Consider the following 23,371-nt stretch of genomic DNA (forward strand, 5'->3'; position numbering starts at 1 on the left):
GGTTCTGGATTATTTAAGAAGGGTTTACTCTGCCTTCCACCTATAGTGCCTCTGATCTGCCATCTGACAGAGGCTCAGGGAGTGGGCTAGGAAATAAAGGTTTGCCTGTTGTCTGGTGTGCCTCTGCTCGGCCTACTGTGTGTGGATGTGGGATTAAGGGAGTGGGTGTCCCTGCCCTAGAGCAGCCAGCTCCTTGCCCCCCCCACCCCACCCCCCCCAGTTTGGTGCTGGGAGGCCCTTGAGTCAATAAAAAGCCTCAAGCAGTAACCTGAATAACCTGAATATCACCCCTGGGTGGCTGTGTGCCACCTGCTCTGGGCTGGTAAGGAACTCTGCCAGGTTAGACAGTTTTCTTATCCATAGCATATATTATGGTGGTTAAGATTATGGTCTCAGGACCAGACTTTTTGGATTTGACTCCTGGTTTTGGCAGTTATTATCCAGCTATTCTTTGTGACCTTGGGCAAGTTACTGCTCTGTATCTTACTGTTCTCATCCATAAAACAGGATGATAATGCTTACCTCATTGGGTTGTTATGAGGATTAAGTGTAGAAATACACAGGGCATATAATGTTATATAAATGTTAATTGCTATTATTAATGACTCAGCTTACAAACATGCTTTTTCCTATCTTTAAAACATACCGCAGGGCCCCTGGTGGTATAGGGGTGAAGGCTCAGCGCTATCACTGATGCGGCCTGAGTTTGATCCCTGGCCAGGGAGCTAACCCTCGTGGTGCCGCAGACCTCTCCTGTCTCGCCCACTGCTCCCCTCAGCAGTGTATTTCAGTGGATCTGCCTGTTCTGCTCCCCACTCTGTCTCTGGTGAATCTTCCCCTCCACCCCCACATCTCTGGCCTCCACCCCAGGTCTATACATAAATAATTTTTGTTTTTGTCTAAAATAATTGTCTAAAAATAATTTTTGTTTTTGTCTTTAAAAACAAAAACCTCAGTAGACATGTCCCCTCCAGATTTCATGCTTGCATTTTCACCCCCTGCTGCTCTGTTTCTGTCTCACTTGAGCCTTGGTCTCAGATTCACCATGCTAGGTCAGGGGCCTGAGGTGAATGTTACAGTCGTAGCAGGGAGCTGTGGGAACCAGGGCAAGACTGGGAAGTGAAGAATTGAGTCTGTCGGGTCTCCTACTAGATTATGTAGCCTTGATATCCAGTTACCAGGAAAGCACAAAGTTGGAACCTTTCTGGGCTTACATTGTGGCAGAGTAGGCCCAACAGTTTGAGAGTTGAAGTGATGTTTGGCTGAGTCTGGGCCTGCTTGAGCAGTGGAGGGCCTTAGGGAACTGGAGTCCTCAATGAGGCCCAGAGCAGGGCTGAGGGAACCACAGGGCCAGCAGGCTGTGGTCAAAACTTTGAACACTGTGGACTTTTTTTCCCCAAAGTAGGTTGTCCAGAGTGATGTGGAAGGCCCTGAAGAAGTAGGTAATAGAGATTTCAGGGATATTAGGAGAGATGGGGGAAACTATCAGCAGCTGCTCAGCCAAGCCTCTCAAATGCAGAGGGTCAGAGAGCATCTAACACACTCCTGGAGGCTCTGGAGGTGACTTGGGTGTCTTGCTACCAGTAACTGACTCCCCATTCTCCTGGCAGCTAATTCAGGGTTTTTCTCCCCTCCCAGTTTTCACATAATGCCTTTTCCTGTGTCTTCCACAGTAAACAGTTCTCTTGAGTCCTCAGAGCTTAGGCCACTTGAAGATGATCTCTCAGCATCCCATCCTGATCCAACCCCTGTGGCCAGGGTGGAACCATCATATGGAATCAGCATGGTGACCCATGCTGGAGGAGTGCTTCAGTGAGGTGGCATTGCAAGCCCTGGGAGTCCTAGGAGGGGCTCCCTATTGGGCAGCTTGTCATTGAGGCCCCCCTTGCACTTGTTTTTATTTTAATTATTTATTTTTGCATACAAGAATTGGGGTACAGGGGCCTCCCCAGTGGCACAGCGGTTGAGCGCTGGGTTGTGAAGCTGCCCGCAGCCTCTGCAGCACTGGTTCGATCGATCCGCGGCTGCTCCCTGGCCACCACCGGAGGAGGGTCCCACATGGCGCGCAGACCTCTCCTGCTGCCCGCTGCTCCTCTCAGCAGTGTACTTCAGTCCTTCTGCCTGCTCTGCTCCCCACTCTGGCTCTGGTGAATTCTCTCACCCTCCCGCGCTTCTGACTGTACCCAGTGCTTGTATAAATAAATAAATAAATCTTAAAAAAAAAGAATTGGGGTACAGGGATGGGGTGGGGGAGATGTGGTAAGAGGATTCACTGGAGACAGAGTGGGGAGCAGAACAGGCAGACTGACTGAAATATACTGCTGAGGGGAGCAACAGGGGAGACAGGAGAGGTCTAATGAGCCTTGTGGGTCAGCTCCTGGCTGGGGATCAAAATGCTGCAGTGGCTGAGGATAGCTTCATAGTGCTGAGACTTAACCCCTTGGGCCACCAGGGTGCTCCCACCACCATTTGCACTTGGGGTTTCCAGAAAGGGTACTGAGCTGGGGTCAAATTCCTTTGGGAAAAACAGGATCTGCAGCTCAGAGAATGGGGGAATAGACTACAGGCTGTGAGAGAGAATGGCCAATTATTCTGGGAGCTCCTCAACCCTTGCTCTCTGCAGGCCCCTGCTAGGCTGCTTTGGGCAAGAGGAATTGCGGAGAGGGAGCAAGAGGCAAAAACCTTGACTGAGCTTAGGAGGGAATGTTAAAGTTGAGTGTAATTGCTGATTCAATATCTTATTTTCTCATTAATCCACTGCAATATGACTTCTGCCTCCATAGTTTCTTAGAAAAGGCTATTCTGTGGAACAACAGGCAAGGAAATGGAGACAGCTATTTCCAGAAGTAGGGCTGTAAATAGGAAGAGAGACAGCTGGAAAAGACAGTGGGATAAAGGGCCTCCCCGGTGGTGCAGCGGTTGAGCGCTGGGTTGTGAAGCTGCTCCCCGGCCGCTGGTCCCGCATGGCGCACAGACCTCTCCTGCCGCCCGCAGCTCCCCTCAGCAGTGTCCTTCGGTCCTTCTGCCTGCTCTGCTCCCTGCTCTGGCGAATTCTCTCACCCTCCCGTGCTTCTGACTGTGTCCAGTGCTTATATAAATAAATAAATCTTAAAAAAAAAAAAAAAGACAGTGGGATATGGAGTTTAAGATGTTAGTTGTTTCAATGAATTAGCAGAGTCTTGACCATGTTTGTAGGCTGATAGAGGAATCTGCTAGAGGGAGACTCCTGAGCTGGTGGAAGGGAAGGAGGTCCCAAAGGGAAGAAGAGGCATGAGGTCCTGTTAACAGGCAGGAAGAAGTTGAGGGCAGGTATGCATGCGGGTGGAGTTGGGGGTGAGGGTGAGACTTGAGGGAGCTGATAATTCAGGCTGGTGGGAAAGGTGTGAGATGTTGGATTGGGAGAGGTAACTAGAGGGCGATAGGAGGATGACCGGGCAGGGCTGAAGGCCCAGTTGGAGGGGGGCGGGCCGTGAACCTGTGTCATCAGTCAGGGGGTGTGCGCTCCAGCAGGACCCAGGACAGATGATGACTCAGAGAAAGCACTTTTGCACTCCTCAGCCTTGGGTTAAGACAAGCAGAATAAGGGAGGAACAGTGAGGAGACTGAGAGTGCGTGTAGCAAAGGACTGAGGAATCCAAACTGGATCAGGATAGAAGTGAAGATAGAAAGGGTGGGGGGAAGGGGGTGGGGTATCAGCGGCCTGGAGGTCCCATTACAATATCCAGGCTGGAGGCAGGGGAGGGGCCGGTGGAGGTGGTGAGACAGTCCTGGAGGTAGGTGGAAATGATAACAGCATTGCAGCTGTATCAGCTTCTAGGCCGTAACAAATGACAACAAATTCGCTCTCTCTCAGTGTGGAGACTAGAAGTCTGAAATCAGGGTGTTAGCAGCCAGTCTCTTGAAAACTGTAGGAAATCCTTCCTTGACTTTTCCTAGCTTATGGCTGGGTTGCAGTCTTTGGCATTCTTGGTTTCTTGATGTGTAAAGGGCAGGACTGGACACAGTGCAGGTTCTCTGATCCCATGCAGACCGGGTAAAGGAGGAGTCAGAGTCCTCAGTGGTTTTTTGCAGGTCTTTTATTGGGGTTCAGCGGGTACGTGGCAGGCAGGGGTGCTGGGGGGCTGGGAGGCTGGCAGTCCTCCCAGCCCCCAGCAAATCTTCACTCTGTCTGGGCTCTCTGGCGTTCTCTGCTTCTGCTTCGGGCTTCTTCTCTTTCGGCTTCTACTGGCGTCCCCGTAACAATGCCCTTAAAAGCACAGTCTTAGCCCAGGTGTACCCACTTCAGGTGCCCGCCATCAGGCATGCATTCCAGATCACAGGGTTCCCTCATCTATCCTGATGGCGGGAGGGCAGAAAAGACTGATTTTTTACCTTACCCTACATGATGTCATTCATTTTCCCTTTTTGTGTGTTTATTTCTGTTTACAACTTTCTCCTTTTTTTTTCCAGAAGATCATTGAATTGGGGCCCTTTGACCTCATTTTAACTTGATTACCTCTGAGAAGACTATTTACAAATAAGGTCACATTCTGAAGTACTAGGAGTTAGAACATTAATAAGCCTTTTTTCAGAAGGGGTGTGTGTCACAATTCAACCCATAACATTATTAGCAAAAGGATGAGATGGGGTCAGGGAGTTTGAGAATTTAAGAGCTGACAGGACTTGGTTGTGGGCAAAAGGATAGATAGCTGGGGCGCCTCCCTGGTGGTGCAAGGGGTTAAGTCTTAGCACTGTGAAGCCATCTGCAGCACGATTTCAGTCCCTGGCCAGGGAGCTAACCCACATGGCACAGAAGACCTCTACTATCTCCTGTTGCTCCCCTCAGCAGTGTATTTCAGTCAGTCCACCTGTTCTGCTCCCCATTCTGTCTCTGGTGAATCCTTACACACCACCCCTGCACCTCTGGCCTGTACCCCAATTCTCGTATGCATAAATAAAGTAAATCTTTAAAAAAAGAATAGATAGCTGGGCAGTCTAGAGGAGTCATTAATGATGAGGTTGAGGTGTTTAAGAGGCAGGGGAGGGAGGGATAAGCATCCAGGTGGGTTGAGTCATCCAGGATGGATGAACTGAGTATTCTTATCACCTGCCTTAGCGGTAGCATGTATGGAGGGTTTGTTAGCCTTGAAATGGAGACTTGAGAACAGTATGACTGCAGGAGTTATGTACCTCCTGTATCCAAGCAGGCACCAAGTCCTGCTAGTTTCACTTTTTAGGTCTATTCATTCCCACAGTCTCTCATTATCTTGTATTATTCTCCTTACTGGTCTCCTTGCTTCTTGTCCCTCAGATCTCCAAACCACGGGCTGGTCCTTGGTCTAGATTGTTCGACCAGATGTTCCTCCCTCCTTCAATTCTTTGTTCAAATGTCTCTTCAATGAGGCCTATTCTGAGCACTCCATTTAATATTTCAGTCAAGCACTTTTTAACTTCGTTTTTCTGCCTCTTTCCCCTCATGTTTTCTTATTTTCCTTCTAATTATAATTTACTTCCTTAAAATGTTTATTGCCTGTCTCCTGATGAGAATGCAAGCTCTGAGTGGAATCTGTTTTGTTCACCAAAGTAACCCAAACAGCTTGAACATTGCTTGACACATAGTAGGTGCTTGATAAATACTAAATAAGTGAATGAATGAATATTAAGCTTCCAAGTGTGTTTCCATACCTAGACCTGCTTTCTTCACCTCCTCGTGTCCAATTAGAAGGACAAGATCCAAATCCATCTACTGCATGGTCTTAAAGAACTCTTGCTCAGTCACTGCCACGGCTCAGTCCATCTTTTTCCTGGTCCATTTGGACCCTAGGCTCTGGCCACATGAACTCCTTACTCTTCACATGCCATGAGATTGTCTACCTCTCAGCCTTTGCTATTAACCTTTGCTTGAAAGTCAGCAAGTGTTTTTTTTTTTAAATATTTATTTATTTATGCATTCAAGAGCTGGGGTACAGGCCAGAGGTGTGGGGGGTGAGAGGATTCACCAGAGACACAGTGGGGAGCAGAACAGGCAGACTGACTAAAATACACTGCTGAGAGGAGCAGCGGGCGAGGCAGGAGAGGTCTGCTGCGCCATGTGGGTTTCTCTCTGGCTGGCCAGGGATCGATCTCTCATGCTGCAGAGGCTGTGGATTGCTTCATAGTGCGGTGCTTAACCCCTTGCACCGCCAGAGAGGCCCGAAACTCAGTTAAAAGGACACCAGTACTGGGCTATGAGGACTCCCTCCATAAGGTCTGCCTCCCCTCTCCCTCTTATTTTTCTGGACCACCAGTGGCGCTCAGGGATCAGACCACCAGTGGCGCTCAGTTTTCTGGACCACCAGTGGCGCTCATGGTCAATCCCAGTTTGGTCCTTTCTTGCACCTGGGAGGTGAGATTTGGCTGCACTTCCGGATCTGGCCACAGGGTGCCAGTATTTGCAAAGGAATAACCTACCCCTTCAGCTGTTCCCAAGTTCCCCACTAGTCTCCAGCCACAGAAGGTTTGAAATTTGGCCTCTTAGTGAACTCAGTGACCCCTCTGTTATACAATGCTTATCACCCAAAATGTGAAAAATACAGTCACTAGGCTTGGAACCTTTAAAGATATGGAGGCTGAAGCCTGATAAACACATAGTTTCACTACGATGTGATGAGTACACAGATTAGGAACTTCAGGTCTCCAGAGCTTCTGGGTCAGTATTCAGCACAGGCAAAGAAGGGAAGTGATGCCTGTGTAGAATCTTGAAGAAGAACCAGAATAAAAGAAGGACATTCCTAGTAAAGGGCAGGCTGCTAAGGCACACAGGTGGGAAGCAGCATAGAGATGATCCCTGCAACTCAAGGCAGAGAGGGTGAGGATCGGGGCTCTGAGCTGCATGACTGGAAGGGCCGAGTGCTGATCAAATAACGGGCTTTTTCTTACGGGTGAGAGAGACTGAAGATTTCAAGGAGGGGTGATGTGGAATATCAGATGGGTGGTTTAGAGAGAAAGGTCTGACTGCTAGAGTGTGGAAGAACAGTGAGGCAGCTACTGTAAGGATCTAGGGGGAGATGTGTGTATGGCTGGAACAAACCCTGGAGAAGCCCCTCAGTTGACAAGAGCTTTCAAATCTGTCATTTTATTATTATTTTAAAAAAAGATTTATTTATATATTTATACAAGCACTGGGGTATAGTCAGAAGCGCGGAGGATGAGAGAATTCACCAGAGCCACAGCGGAGAGCAGAGCAGGCAGACTGATGAAGTACACTGCTGAGGGGAGCAGCGGGCGGCAGGAGAGGTCTGTAGGGCCATGTGGGACCCTCGCCAGCGGTCGGGGGTCGAACTGGCGCTGCAGAGGCTGTGGGCAGCTTCGCAACCCAGTGCTCAACCGCTGGGCCACCAGGGAGGCCCATCTGTCATTTTAAAAGAGTCCTTGGTCCTAGGTACTCTTTCCTCACTGTATGAGCCACCTCAGCTCCTCTATTCCTGAAGTTCCTTTTAGCTCTGTGCTAGTTCCTCTAGTGACTTTTAAAAAAAATTTAAAAATTCTTTTGGCGTGTTTCATTTTTTTTTTTTATTTTTGCATGGAAGAACTGTGGTGTATGCCAGAGGTGCAGAGGTAGGAGATGAGAGAATTCACCACAGACAGAGTGGAACAATCAGGTGGATCTACTAAAATACACTGCTGAGTGGGGAGCAGTGGGTGAGACTGGGGAGGTCTGCTGAGCCATGTAGGTTAGCATCTTGGCCGGGGATCAAACTCATGCCTCAGTGTTGACAGTGCCATGGGGGGGCCTCCTCTGGTAATTCTGCCCGGATCCTGGATCTCTGTCAGTTTTCACATGGAGGCCACAGTGTCCTAGGTCCTTCCCTGTTGGTAGAGGCATCACCTCAGCCTACAGCCCAGCCTCTTTCAATATAATCCTCTTAGGCACCCCCTTCTTTGACAGAAACACCCAGAAACTTATCAGAAACACCCAGGTAGGAGTCTGACTGAGTGACCTCCTCCTCCAGGGAGCCAGGGTGAGCTTCACTCACTCCCCGGAACATACAGGCCAGAGTTCACATGCACACACATCCCTGTGTCTGCACATGTGCGTGTGTACCAACGGCAGGCCTGATGCTGAGGGAAGGACAAGAGGGACATGGCTGAGGGGCATCACTTGAGGAAAACCTGGAAGTAGGACATAGGAGGGTGTGTTTGGTGAGCAGTGGGGAGTGTTAGCAGTGCTTAGTCAGGCCTGGAGCCATGACCACGTTCTGCAAGCAGGGGGCACCCTGGTCTGGTTTTGAGGAGGGGTTGGAAGAGTCACCTTCATTCGGTCTCATGAATATGCACAGAACCTGTTGAATTATTCAGAGAGAAAGGATGTAAATGTATATGCAAATTTGGTGAGGCCCTCCCTGTTGCTATGGAAACCAAAGAGTATCTAGGGGGGCCCAAACCCTGGGGAGGACAGACCGGAGAGACTGGAGAACAGGATTCTCTCGTCACCGTCACCGCTTTTCCCATTCTTGCTGATTTGATCTTTTTCTGTTGCCTCATTTTGTCTTTGCCTCCCTGTGCCTTCTCTCGCCATCACTCTGCCTCTCTTGATCGCTCTGTCTCTGCCTCTTCTCCATCTCTTTTTCTCCCTCCAACTTTTTTCCTGTCTCTCATTCCCTGAGTTTCTATATCATCAACTCTGTGGTCCTGTTGTTCTGTCACTCTGAGACACTGTTTCTCTCTGGCTTCCTGTCTCTCCCTGTCTTTCTGTGTCTTTGATTCCAGGACCCTCCTTCCTTCCGCATCTCCCTGTCTCTTGTCTCTGACTCATATCTTTCTTTCTCTGCATCTCTATTTTTGTGTCAAACTCTGACTCGGTGTCTATTTCTTGGTTTCTCTCCCAGCTTCTCTCCTCTCTTTGCTTCTGTCTCTCTGAACCTCTTGCCCCCAACGCCTGTCTCTATCTGATGGGAAGGACAGGAAGCTGCGCATCTGCCGTTGCCTTATGGGATGTCCCACTCCTGGCCCAGTGGCCCACATGTTCAAGGAATCCTAGGGCCTCTCCCTACATAAAATCCTGTTTTGGGTCTGGCCCCTGTCGTTGTGCTGCCTCAGGATATCTGTGACAGGCACAGGCTGGCTGCCAAGACACCAAGGTTCCTGCCCCAGCCTCTGCCTGCTGTGTGACCCTGCCCAGTGTTTCTCCCTCTCTGAGTCTGTGTCCCAGTTCTCTCTCCTGGAAGATGGTGGGCACCTTGAGGCAATGATGTGTTGGGAATAGGGAATTGAGAGGGGAGTCTTAGTGGTTCACCCATCTGGCCCTCTGCCCAACCGTTGACGTGAGGGGTCTGGCTGGGGCCCAGGTGTGGGGGTGTCTGGGGCTAGTTGAGACCAATCCTGGGCCCCGGAGAAGACTCCTTGCTGAGCCACAGAGTCAGGCAGCAGCCTTTCCATGGTTTATCCATGCTCCTGCCTGCTCTTGCCTCAGCCATTCAACCCCCTGTCTTGGGGTCCTCTGATTTCTCCTTCATTTGGGTTACATCTATACAACACTTAGTCTACACCTGGCCTTCTGCCTTCACAGAGCCACGGTGATGTAGGAAAGACATCTGGGCTTTTCGTGTCCTTGCTCTCCCTTCCCCTCTCCCCACTCCTGAGGAAGACTGTTTGGTCCAAGCTATGAACAGAGATTCTTCAACCCCTGCAGTTTCCTACCCCTGGCAGCCTGAGTTTTAGAGTGCCAAAGTTATGGATCAAAGTTAAGAGACACAGAGGCAGGGGCAGAGAGAAAAAGAGCTAGAGACAAGAGAAGCTGGATCTATGTTTGCCACAGGGCCTGGTGGGGGCGGGGGGAGGGGGCGGGCAGGATGGCAAGTTCAGAGGAGGCGTGAGGGTGGGCCAGAGTTGTTTTTGCGCGGGTTTTGAGGAGGAGGGTTTTTTGGTTTTTGTTTTTGTAGGTGAGCCACCCTGTGTAGAGGTGGAGGGCTTCCCCTTTTGGTCCTGGGCTCTGGGCAGGTTGCCTTACCTGCAGGCAGGCACTAGACATGGGGGATCTGGCTCGAAACCAGGTGTGGGGGCGGTTGGAGCAGTCAGGGCAAGTCCCCCCTCCTCCAAAAGGCTGCCAGGCCGAGCCCCCCACCTCTCCTGCCCAGCCAGAAAGGACACAGACACAATCACTCTTCCCACCAACTGTGATTCACCCCTGTACAGGCCCAGGCGTGATCCTGCTGTGAGGAATTCCATGTTTGAATTAAAAACCTCCCTGGAGACCCCACCTGGGCCAGTTGTGCCAACTGGGTGGGAGCAGGGTCAGACAGGGCTTCTGGGGGGCTGCAGGCAGAGCCGGACACGGAGAGAAAGAAGGAGGGAAAGAGACAAAGACCGAGAGACAGAGGATGATGCAGATGGAGAGATGGGAGAAACCTGGGACAGACTGAGGGGGAGACGTTGAGACATCAACGGGGAGAAAGCCAAACCAGCAAATGAAGGGGGCTCTTCACCCACCAGGCTGGCGCTACAATGGATTATCTCATTGAAAGGAATGTTCACAACAGTCCTAGGAATTACGATCCCATTTTACTCCTGAGGTAATAGAGTCACAGAGACATGAAGTCACCTGCCCGAGGCCACAGAGCAGCTAAGTGGTGGAGTAGGTATTCAAACCCTTCAGTCTCACCAAGCAGCCAAGGACAGACCTAGAAACAAGGGTGCGGCCAGATTCCCACACCAGCTCTCACGGGGAATTTAGGGATCCTGGAATCTTCAGGCAGCTGTTGGGGTGAGGAAGGTGGGGCGGGCCTTCCCCTCAGACCTCCAGACATGACTTCCTGTCCTTTCTGTCAGAGACAAGGACTGTAACAGACATGAGAACGGTTAGAGAGACAGGGAACTCCGGGCTACAGAATTCATTATGTGGCCTTCCTTTCTGCTACCTGGTGGGCAGCTTCTCTGGTCCCTGCTTCAGATCTGGCCCAGCCAACCTCACCCTGGCAGGGCCGGGCTCTGAGAGTCATTCTCTCGCCTGCTGCCTCAAGTGTCCTGCCTCTCCGTTTTCTCTTTCATGAGTGAGAAACCCTTTCCAGGGTCTGAATTCAACCCCCCAGGATAGGTTCTGCAATAAAGGATAAGATTAGAATTTGGGGACACTGATAAGAAGGAGGGGCAGTCTAATATGCTCTGAGGTGGTCTGGGCACAGAGAAGAGGTCCTCAAGGACTACCTTTAGGTGTCTTCTAGTTGGGGGCCCCTTCTAGTTGGTTTGGGGAGGTGGGTCATTGACCCCACTGGTGGGGGTCTGGAGAGCTGAGCTGTCAGCAGCAGGAAGGATTGGGGCGAGAGGAAAACCAGGAACTATCCTGGGGGAGCCGGGGAGTCGGCGTTATGGTTTCTAATGTCTTAGCCCTGGTTTCAATTACCCCCCGGGATCCCCAGGGTTCTCTGAGATTGAGGAAGCCTCAGAACGCTCCTGGGAAGGTCAGAAACCAGGGGCTCAGGGAGGGAAGTTGGGGGCCAGGGGAGCTTTTTCATACCCTTCTGCCCCTCTGCCTGGTTGATAGGGGCCTGCAGACCAAGCAGGGCTGGGGGGACAGCAGGGAGGCTGGGGATAGGAGGGCCTACACACTGCTCACAGGCCCCTGTGAGCTGCATCAGCTAGTTGCACAGAACCAGCTTGGTCCCCCAGCCCCACCCTACTCGGCAACTAAAGCCCAGGGCTCTTTCTTGGCCTTACCAGGCTCTTTTTGGGTCTCGTGACAACCCTAATTCCTGGCTTTCCTTTTACCTCTAGGGCCACCACACCTTCTCGGCCCTCTGCCCTTTAATCATGGTTCCAAGGGGTTCAGCCTCAATTCTCTGCCACCCCCCCTCCTTCTCACCACACCCTTTCCTTGTTTCTTGATCTATCTTGTCATCCCCCTGCACCCTCATAGTACCCGGATCAGTCTGAGCCTTTGATAAATGTCCAAGCAGCCAGCACAGCCAGGTACAGGGGCCACTAGGGGCTGCTGAACAGGAACTGCACATCTCCAGCCTGCCCTGTTCTCCCCATCCTGCCTCTGCTGGCCATCACCCCACAGTCCCTTCGACTGGACATGGCAAGCCCCTCCCATCTCCCAGCTCAGTGAATGGCACCATCATCTCCCAGCTGCTCATGCCAAAAACCTGGGAGTCGTCTGTGCTTTTGTACACAATGTTCCCTCCGGGCCTGGCACACAGTAGGTGCTAATAAATGTCTGTTGAGTGGAATTCAATTCAATTTTCTCTCTTAAACTCCCCCCCTGCCCCTATCTGCTTCCCTGGGACTTGGTGTCTCTAGCATTCAGTCTTCAAATCTCTTAATTTTTCTCTGTCTTCCAAATCATCATAGCTGAGTTTCCAGGGGGAAGTTGGGCGCCTCTTTTCTTCCCTTTCCCCCAATATCAGGGATTTGCAGTCTGGCAGGAGTGGAGCTGTGGGAGATGAAGGGAGAGAGAGCCAATCTCGGGAGCACATTGCCTCAGTCCTATTTGTAAATCCCAGCCCTGCTATCAGGGAGGTAGTTCTGCAGCAGCAGGCATCAAGGTCGTATACTGGGCTGGCACTGGAGGGGGGCATCCTCTGAAGGCAGGTGCCTCCTCTGTGAAGAATGGAGGGAGAGGGGATCAGAGCTCTCTGGGGTGGAGAGGAAGGGGCTTTGTGCTTCTGAGCAGGGAATTAATTTCATGCAAAATTTTGCAACACAAAATGAAAACGGCATCTGTGGTTTTGCAAGCCAGTATCCCTGCTCCTTCTCTCCTAACTCCTAGTTTCCCAGCCCCACCCCTGCACCCCCCCCCCACTTCATTCCTCCTTCGCCCTCCTCTGGATCCTCTACATCTTCCCACGATCTTCTTCTCTTTCTCCCCTGGGATCACCCAGGGGGAGGGTCCTTGGGAGAGCAGACACAGGACTAAGCATGAAGGGACGACATGGGGGTTCCTCCGGGGATCCCAAGAACAGATGGAGGAGATGAATCTGAGTGCCCACCACCCCTTCCCCAAGGCCTTGTTGTCTCTCTTCAGCCTCACCGCCCTGCCCCAGATCAGACTGGAGGTCGTGGAGGTCGCCCACTGCAACACCTCCTCCCTGGCTGCCCCACCTCCAGCCTGGGCCTTCCTCACAGCCTCAGTGCTAACAGCCTCAGTGATCTTCCCAAAACCCAAATCTGGTTATGTTCTTCACCTGCTCTTTGCCTTTCCGGGCCTGCATGGCCTTGGCACTACAGGCACTTCAGGATGTGGTCTCTGGGCCACTCAGGCTGTCTTAGCCACGTTCTGGGTCTCCACTTAATCCCACTCTAGATGCCAAACTTTCCCATTCCTCAAGACTGTGACCCATTCACATAGCCTCCCTCCCTTCTACCCCAGGACTTGGGTTATTTCCCTAGGTGGCTGTTGTCCTGCCTGCTTGTTTACATCATCCATTCATTCAACACTTATTTTACTTTATTTTTTTAAAGATTTATTTATTCATGCATACAAGAGCTGGGGTACAGGCCAGAGATGCGGGGTGGGGGGGTGAGAGGATTCACCAGAGACAAAGCGGGGAGCAGAACAGGCAGATTGACTGAAATATACTGCTGAGGGGAGCAGCGGGCAAGAAAGAGAGGTCTGCTGTCCCACGTGAGTTGCTCCCTGGCTGACCGGGGGATCGAACTCTTGCCGTGCCGTAGAGGCTGCGGATTGCTTCATAGTGAGGTGCTTAACCCCTTGCGCCACCAGGGAGGCCCCTCATTCAGCAATTATTTAAATATATTTCAAATGTTAAGAGCACCTGTTCTGTGCAGACCCAGTGCCAGGGGCCTAGCGACAGAGGCTCTCAGGGACCTCTATCTAGGCAGCATGCAAGTCAAACATCACACGGGTATAAGTACGACAGCATGAGAGAGGATAGAGGGACTTAGTCTAGGCTTCTCTTAGATGATGTTTTAGGCTGGCACTCTTGCCCGAGGGGGCAGTGGAATCAGAAACAGCACCTTCACATGGACAAAGTGTACTTATTCTGTTTACTTACTTATTTATTTTGTTTAGTATCCATCTACCAGACTAGAATGTGAGTCCCCAGAGGACAGGGGATGTTTAAACTTTGTTTATCTTAAGCAAAAGTAAACAGTAAAATGCACAAAAAGGACACAGTGCAAAGTTTGACATGTGTCTGTTCTCCTTTGGTCTACACTCCCCTGTGATTCTGACTTGTATCACCACAAATCACTCCTGCCTGTTTTTGGGCTTTCTATGAATGAAATCATTCCCTTTGTACTCTTTCGTGTCTGTGTTTTGTTCTTTGCTCAACATTTGTCTGTGAGCTTTATCCCTTTTTGTTGTGTCTGCTTATAGTTGGCTCTTTCCCGTTGCTATAACTGTATCACTAGCCACTGGGTGGTTTCCAGCTTGAGCGATTATGAATAAAACTGCTATGAACATTCTTGTGAATATATACAATAATTAGGGCATATACCTAGGAGTGGGCTTGCTGGATCATACGGGGTGTGTGAGTGTGTATGTACGTATGTGTATCTATGTGTGTGTATGTATGTGTGTATGTATGTATATATGTTCAGCTTAGGAAAATCCTGCCAAAGTGTGTTCCAAAGTGGTTGTGGCAAGTCACACACACACCAGCAGTGTATGGAGGTCTAGCTGCTCCACATCCTTGACAGGACAGGGATATTTGTCTGGTTTACTGCTGTTTTCCAACACTGAGCTCAATACCTGGCATATAGTAGGTGCTCAATACATGTGCACCGATTGCCTTATGAATGGGGGAGCCGTCAGCATTCCAGGGCTTTGGCCCTGATGCAAACTGCTAGATAATCTGGGCAGGTGATTCCCCCTCTCTGCGCTGCCTCCCTGTCTGTAGCAAACGGGGACCAATACTAGGGCTTTTGCCATCCAATGCCTGAGAGTGCTGTGAAAACCGGACACCTGTTCATTCATTTACTCTACTTGTATTGATTAAGGTCCTACTATGGACCAGGATGGGGAAGGTGTGATTGGTGACATGCGGCTGACAGCCCCTTTCGGGTCACCCAGGACCAGGTCACTGCCTATCTTGTCCTCAACTCAGTCCTGGTGGAGCATGGTCCTCCTTCCTCTGTCCAGCTCTGACCCTAGGGGGAGGGGGTCTGGGCTGAGCCTGTGGATGGAAAATGTGATTAATAATCAAAATAACATCCAAGAGGAAGAGACCAGGAAAACAACTTGGGGAAGGCTCCTTGCCCAGGGTTGGGAGGGTGGGGGGGTGGGGTGGGGGCATGTCCTCGGGACAGCTTCAGCTGCCCTCCCCCTTCTGCCGCCCTTTCTGGGAAGCTGCCACAGGAGTGGGTAATTTCAGCCAAAAGTGAAAAAAAAAAGCCACCCTTAATTATTTATGAAAAAAAGATGCCCCCCAATGTAAATTATGCTCCCCCCTGGGGGTTGCCCCCTGCTCTGTTACTCCCCTCCTAGTGGTCCCCCCACTTGGCCAGGCTGGGGGGCCCTGGAGACACTGGGCTGGGGGCAGAGGAGGAATTTCAACATGAAATGTTTTGTTCATTAACAGAGAACATGGGAGCAAATTCCCTTTCTGCCTGGGCTTGGGCAGCACAGGCAGATACTCAAAAGCTGTTGTGAAAAATAGAGTCTGGGCTGCGGAGTGGGGTGGCGGTTATGTTGGGGGGTGTGGCACACATGTTCTCTCCCTTCCTCTAAAACTCCAGATTTCCAGGGGATTCACGAGCCTTAATCCTTCCTCTTTGCAGGGATTTTTAGTCCCAATGTCTCAGGTTGCCCTCCAACTTCCTTCTTGGCAAAACAGGAGCAACTGGGGTTAGATTAGAGTTAGAACTTCCAACTAAGGAGGAAGCACGGATGCCAAAGAGAGAGACCCAGGACTTCTCTGGATCATTCAGAGTTCTGATATCCGGTTGCTGGGATATGGAGGCAGCAAATCTGAGGGGCACCTGGAGCAGGAGCGAAAGCAACCCCTTTTATTCTGGGTGGCTTTAGAGGGTCCTTCTGAGTAGGAGGAGACAGCTCCAGAGAATAGGGGACAACGCCAGGCTGAATACTTGGGCTCCTGTTCGCTGTCTTTAGGGAACCTTTGCCCTTTCCTGTTCTCCGAAGCGAGAAGGGTCAGGGCACACTTAGGCAGCCCTCCAGATGATGGGATTGCAGAAGGGGGTCTGCAGGGTGGGAGGTTAGCGAGGAAGCCCTAGGTGCTGTTCCAGGCTGGTGCTGGGAGCTCTCAGGAGGGGGTGAGCCGTCGCTGGGGGGCTGGGCTGGGCTCTGAGTGGGGGTGTGTGTGTTCTGGCCCTCCCCTCCGTGGCTCGGCCTGGGGCTGTGTCGGATCGGGTTTCTCGGCGCCTGGAGCCTCCGCGAGGCCGAGCTGTTCCCGGGCCCCGGCCAAGCCGCCCCGGGCGCTGGCACTGCGCTAGGAAGCAGGAAGGGGGGTGAGGGGGAGCGAGGGGGGGCTGGGAGGGCGTTTACGTAACTGCCTCCCGGAGCCCGCCCCGACCCGCCAAACCCCAGTTCGGGACTTTGTGTGATTGAGAGCGCGTGTGTGATTTTGCGTGTGTGCATGTGTGCATGCGTGCGCGGCTGTGACTGAGTACACGGCTGTGTGCTGTGACCGTGTCTGTCGGGGTGTATGTGCCGCGTGTAAGTGTGGCTTCTGGGAGGTCCGCCCTTCTGGGACTTGTAGCTTCCAACCCCAAGCAGGGGAACCTGACTCCCAGTGAATATACAGGCTTGACTCCTGGAGACTGGGCGTGTGATTTTATGACTGTTTTTGGCATTTGTAGGTAAGACCGAGAGGCTGAGTGTGTTTTTTAACTTTGGGAAGTCAGGTAGAAGAAGCCTGGAGCTTTCAGGTCAGAAATCAGCACCATCTGCCCCAAGGAGCACTGGAGAAAGATGGACCCTGGGATGTGTGTGTGTGTGTGTGAGTGTGTGTGTATGGGTGGGGCTCTCCTTGAGGACATAGCAGTCAGGGGAAGAGTCCTTGCCACCCAAGGGCTTGAGATGAGATGGATGATGCAGTTGGTTCCTGGGGGTGGGAGATGGTCCAAGTTTGGGTCACCTGCCACAGTGGAGGGTGGAGCCAAAAATCCCGCCACAGAACTGTCTTTTTCATGGTAGGTGTAACATTCCAGGGACTCAAAGCAAGAACTTGCCCTGAATTCCCAAGACCTTCCAGGGTGAGCACATCTGGGATCCCCACTCGCAGTGATCACCATCACTTTCAAAACACCAGGGCTCTGACGTGGGGGCGCTTCTTCCTGCTGCCCCCCATGGGATGGAGGAGCTGGAGGAAGCTTAGAGGGAGGGCATCCCTGAAGTGGGGTGTCACTTAAGGCTAAGTGTGCAAAAAGAGAAGGGGGCTGGTGTAGAGGTGGGGGATAAAGAGTGCCCAATAAAGTTGGGGAGGGGACTGGGACAGATCATTCAGGGCTTTGAAATCCGGCGTCAGAACTTTCGCTCCATCCCCAAGCTGGCGGTGAGACCCTGGGGGCACAACACTAGCGTGTAGGAGGACCCGAAGCTCCCGTGCGGGGCAGGAGCGGAGCGGAGACCCACGAGGAATCTCTGGCCCCGGGTCAGGTGGGAGGAGCAGGGGTTCTGGGTCTGGCGGCGGCGCCAGGTGGAGGGTCCCGAAGGTGTGTCCGCCGGGCACCGCCGCAGCCCGAGCGGGAGACGCGCGTCTCGCGCCGCCCGCCAGGTGTCGCTGCGGCCCCGGGGAAGCGGGTGCGGCCGCGGAGTGCTGCGCCCGGAGGAGCCACGGACCGTCGGACTCCCAGGTCCGGTTCGACGTGCGCTTCTCGTTCCCGGGGGTCCCTGGACGCGCCGGCGCGTGCGGCTCGCCCACCCTGCACGGACCCTGCCCTGGCATCCCCGACCGCGGCCTTGCAGGCGGCTGCCCCGTGTGCCCGAGTGGAGCGGGCACGGGCGGAATCCAGCCTGGCGGGCAGAGGTTTGAGTCCGGGCGCAGGAGGATCCGGAGATCCAGTCAGCCCACCAAAGACGGACCTCGACGCCCGTCTGTTCCAAGGCGAGGTGCGGCTCCTAGGGCGTCGGTGCTCCCCTCCGCTCGGCTCTGGCGCAGGGGGACGGGCCATTCCTGGCCCTGACACCCCCCACACCCCCACACACCCCCCCACCCCCGCGCACAGACACTCAGAGTGGCCGCACTGCCCTGCCCCCTCCGGCTGCCACCGGGTCGCCAGTCTCGGCCCGGCGTGCGGGGACACCTACTCCGCAGAGGTGGCGGAGGGTGCGGGGCTGCTGGACCCGAGCGGGCCGCCGCTCTCCGCTGCGCGTCTCTAAACCTCAGCCCGAGCCCTCGGAGCCAGGGGCCTGCAGTGGAGTCTGCGGCCGCGCAAGCGAAAGTGAAAAGCCCCCTCAGCGGCGGCGGGAAGGTCTCTCCTCTGCCACGGGAGTCCCTGAGGCATTTGTTGGGAATGGGCCCGGGGACTCTGGGCAGCTTTCTGGGTTAGGGTGTGAGGAAACAGGGAGATATTTTTCTCTCCCCGCCCCCCGGCCCCGGAGCAGCTCCCCCGAGGGGCGAGGAGCAGGGATTATGGGTCAAAGGTCACGCGAAACATCCAAGGGGTGGAGAGGAGGGTGGGCCGCGCGCTCTCCACCTCCGGCAGCCCCCCCTTCTGTTGCGCTCTCGCGTGGCCTCAGAAATTGGTCGGATCGTCTGAACTTACTCCTCCACGTTGGAGCCGGACTGGAGGCCCGGGGCAAGCGAGCCCAGGCCCCTCCGAGGCCCAGCTGTGGCAGGACGGCTCGGGGGGGCGAACCCTCAGGGCCCAATCGCGCGCGTCCCGCGCTCCCCAACTGCCCGTCCAGGCACAGGGGGCGCCCCGGCCCTGCGCCCTTCATCCCCGCGGAGGCTTCTCCCCGGTCACGTGACCCGCGGGCGAGCAGGGCGCGGGCGGTCAGTCGGCGTCGCCGGAGGCTTGGTGGGAGGCGAGGGCCGGGGCTCCAGCCCGGTCCATCGCGGGCCACGGGGGCGCAAAGCCTGGCCTCCGCGCGAGGGCTCGTGGGTGTGTGACTGGGGGGGGGGTGTCACTGCCGAGGGCGGCAGGAACAGAAGAGGGGTGGAGACACGTGTCCAGAGTGGGGCCCGCGGGCGGGGAGGGGGTGCCGCGAGCCCCGCTCACGGAGAAGTCGGGAGGAGCACCCTGAGAGTTGGTCGGGGTGCACCAGGGCGTGGGTGCCCGGCAGTCAGGGCCTGGCCGTGCGGGAGCGTGTGCAGCCAGGACCTGGCCGAGCCCGCGAGCGAGAGGGAATACGCGCCCGGGGTGGGGGGCGGGGTGGGTGCGCGCCCGGCGGCCCCGGGGGATCCGGCGGGGCGGGTGTGGGTTTGTGCGCGCGCGCGTGTTTGAGCCCCGCGGCCGGCGCTGCGCGTGAAGCGCGGGGACCACAGCCGTCTAGAGGGCGTTCCCAGGAAGGGCGAATGCGCGGGGGCCACGCGTGCCAGTGCGGGCGAGGGTGCCAGCGAGGGGAGGGCGCGCGCCAGCGCGAGGCCAGTGGGAGCGGGGGCTCCCGGGCCTGGGCAGGGTGAGTGTGCCCGCGCGAGCGGCCGCGCGTGCCAGGCGCGGGCGCGTGCCAGGGCGGGGGCGCGCGGGGGCCGCGGCCGGGAGGGGGTCGTGGCGCGCCGCGGCGGAGGCGCGGGGAGACAAGGCGGGAGGGGGAGGGGAGCAGGGCGCGCGCGGCCGAGCGGGCGCCCGCGGTCACATGGGCGAGGGAAGGAGGGAGGGAGCGCGCGAGGGAGGGAGGAGGATGGGGGGGTTAAAGCCGCCGAGCGCCGAGGAGCCGGTGCAGAGCGGGCGGCGGCGGCAGCAGCGAAGGCGGCGGCTCCAGGCGGCGCGGCGCGGGGCTCGGCGGCGGGAACAGGCAGCGGTGCCGGCTCCGAGCTCCCCGCCTCGCTCCCCGCCCGCACGGTCGCAGGGCGCAGCGCCGAGCCCCGGGGGCCCGAGGGCGCGGTGAGTACCCGGCGGCGGACCGCGCGCGGCCGGACCCGCCAACCCGCGGCGCCCGACAGCCCCGCGGGCCTCGTGCGCGCTGGCCAAGGGAGGGGACACGCGTGGGCCCGAGCCCCGGGGATGGCAGGAAAGTTCTGCGGAAACTTTGCCCGCAAACTCGGGGGTGAGGGCGCAGGCGAGGCGGCCCCCCACGTCTGGGCGCGTCGGGGGCTGGGCGTGGTAGTGGTGGGGGCGGACGGCCGCCTGGGGGGAGGTGGCCGGGCGCGCGGCCCTCGAGCCCCGGCTCTTCCCCACCTCTGCGCCGCGCGCGCGGGGTCGAGGAAAATTCCGGAGCTGGGGGGTCGCAGGGACCCCCGCGCGCCCGGAGGAGGCTTCCTTGTCCCTTAGAAATCCGGATTTAAAAGCGCCCAGGGGTGTGCACGGATGGTTGCGCGTCTGCCAGTGTGTGCGCCCGCTCGAATCCGGTGTGTGTGTGTGTGTGTGTGTGTGTCGGCGTGAGCCTGCCTGTGGTCTCCTCGTGAGTCCGCCTGGATGCATCTCCATGAAGCGGGGCTCCTCCGGCGGCCCTTTGTAAGTGCTCCTGTGCTGTGTGTCCGGTGAGTGCGCCCAGGCTCATCCCCAAGTATCTCTTTGTGAGTCTGCTCGTGTGTGTCCAGTGCGGCTCTGTGCGAGCCGGCCTGGGTGTTCCTGTGTTGTTCCGAGGAGTGTATCTCCCCGCGCGTGGGGGCTGGGCTTTGGGGAGGTCACCAGACGGACAGCTCTCCCCGGCTCTGCTCTCCCGAACCTCCTCTCTGCGTCTAGCTCTCGCGCTCGCTGGCTCCCGGCCCCCTCCCCCCTTCGGTAGCTTCGGGCGGGCAGGACTATTTCACGCCTTGTTGAAAATTCAGGATTTTCTTTCTCTTTCCGTCTAGCCTCTCTCTTTGAGAAGCGCCTGTGTGTGTCTGTGTGGCTGGCAGCTTGTCTGCAACTCCGCCGTGTGTCTGGATGCCGCTGTAGGAGTGTGTGTCTGTGACACTAGTTATTTTGCCTGTAACTCTCGGGGTATTTGTGTCCGTGTCACTGGGGATGTTCATGTGGCTGCGGGCACTGAGGTGGTGGGGGTCTGAAATGTTGGGTGTGATTGTGCATCCATGATCGCTGCAGGTCCAGGGAAGCTGAAACAGTATTTTTGTGTGTCTGATTTTGGGTGTGATGGTGTACCCTTGCTTGGGTGGGAATGGGGCTTGAGCTATTGGGTAGTCCTGATTGTGGGGCCAGCCAGGGCTTGGGAAATGGAGGGGCCTGTGTGTCTCAGTAAATTATACCTTCCTGACTCGAACCCACTCCAATTCTCTGGGCTGGTTCTTTGGGACTTCTGGTGAGGATAGGTGGTGTGGACCTAAGTCCACACTCCATCAGGGCAAATACTCTATCTGGGACTCGGTGCCTTATGCAAAAATTAAGAGTTTAAAATTCACACTTAAGGCTCCTTAGGGCTTGGAATTCTTACTCAGATTCCCACTGGGGCACTGAAACTTAGGATTTACACTCAGGTGGATTCAAACTCACAGTTATATGTGACAATGGGACTCATACTCAGATTCAGCCTTACGTGCAGGAGCTCATGGCCAGAGATACACTTCAGTAATGGGGTTTACACTCAGACTCACACTGGGACTCTGTGCTCACACTTAGACACATGGGCGCTCTAGGCTCACCAGTAGATTCACTTTTCTGAGGCTCACAAACACATTGAGTCCTAGAACCGACTCAGAATCTCCCTGGGGTCCTCGTGCTCACATTCAGGCTCACACTAAGATCTTGATCTTACTAAGGTTCATACTTATATCCTGGGGTTCATACTCAGACTCCTGTGGGGAACCTGGGGCTCACATGTAAACTCAAGGACTGACACGGGATGTGAGTTCTTAGACTCATACAGCCAGCCATCTTGGAGCTCCTACTCAGATTTACACTTCTATGCTGAGACTCCTGTTCAGATTCACACAGGGACCATGGAGCGAGCTCACACTTGTATTCATACTAGGACCTTTGGGTTCATGCTTAGATTTATTTGGGGACCCTGGAGGTCAGACTCATATAGGTAAACTGGGGCTCACATGTAAGGATCTTGGTGACTCCCTCAGATTCACGTACCTCCTAGAACTCACACTCAGATTTGCATTAAGATCTTGTAACTTATACTTGGATTCACACTAGGACCCTAGTGCTCATGCTCAAGATCCTCACTTCCATCCTGGTGGATCGTTTAGGGACTCAGTACCACACTTAGACTCCCAAAAGGATTCCAGTACTTACACTTGGATGCATATGGGGAACCACAGCTCAGTTCAAAATGCCCTTAAGACCAGGAGCTCACACTCAGACTTACACGAGGACTCTAATGCTTATACAGATTCATATGGGAATTCTGTTAGGTTCACACATCAGTTTGGGGGCTCACAGTCAGATGCACTCTGCAACGTGGATTCACCTTGGGACCATGCTAGGATCATGGTGTTCACACTCTTGGTGGAACTTAGAACTCAGTCTGACACACCCATGCTTTCCCATGGTTTATGGTATTTTGCCAGGGCATTTGGGATGAGGAACAGAGACTGATATAGGAACCCTCCCTTTCAAAGGTGGGAAGGGGAGGGGATACGTGTTTGGTCACCTCTCTCACTTGGGCTGTGGGCTGAAGGAGAGGATGGTGACCAAACCTTTCTCTCTTGCCTTTCCCTCCACATGGAGATGAGGCTCTTGGCTTGTGGCATCGGGTGACACCTACGCTGATGTCCCCCATGTACCATGTATATGCACATCCCCCTTAAATAGTTTTGGAGCCCCCTCCTGTGAGTCAGGTATGGGGAAATAAGACAAATGTCCTCCCAAGCCCACCCCCCCCCCAAATCCAGATCACCCTTAGAATGGGAGGGTTGTGAAGGCTGACTTGGTGAGGGGATAGACAGTTGGCTCCTTTTACCCTTCCAGGATGTTGAATCTCTGATTCTGGGGGAGGCCATAGCCCCAGCTCTGTGGTGAGACGGTAGCTGATGGAGGAGACTGGGCTGGAAACCATTCTCTCCTCTCTGCCCTGGCTGGAGAGGGGTAGGGGCCAAGTCATGTATCTCAGTGCCTCCTGGAATGCCTGTTGAGCCCTTATTCTGGCTCCAGGGCATGCCCAGGATTCTCCTCTGCACTCCCCAGAAGAGCAGTAACCTCGCTGGGCTGGCGGTGGTGTGGGGGGGTGTAAGTGCAAGCAGCCTTAAGGCTCCACCTGCCCTGGAGACCCTGCCTGGGGCTTTATTTGCCCTCCCACTATGGAGTCTGGGCACTGGGGCTGCCTGAGATACATTATCTCCCGGTGGGAGCCGCCAGTAGGAACCTTGCTCTCAGGCTCAGATGGTTGGGCTCCCTGTCCCTGAAGGAGACACATGCTCTCCAGCCCCCCTATGGGGGTAGG

This window comes from Talpa europaea (assembly GCF_964194135.1).
Source record: "Talpa europaea genome assembly, chromosome: 7".
In the NCBI taxonomy this organism is placed as follows: Eukaryota; Metazoa; Chordata; class Mammalia; order Eulipotyphla; family Talpidae; genus Talpa; species Talpa europaea.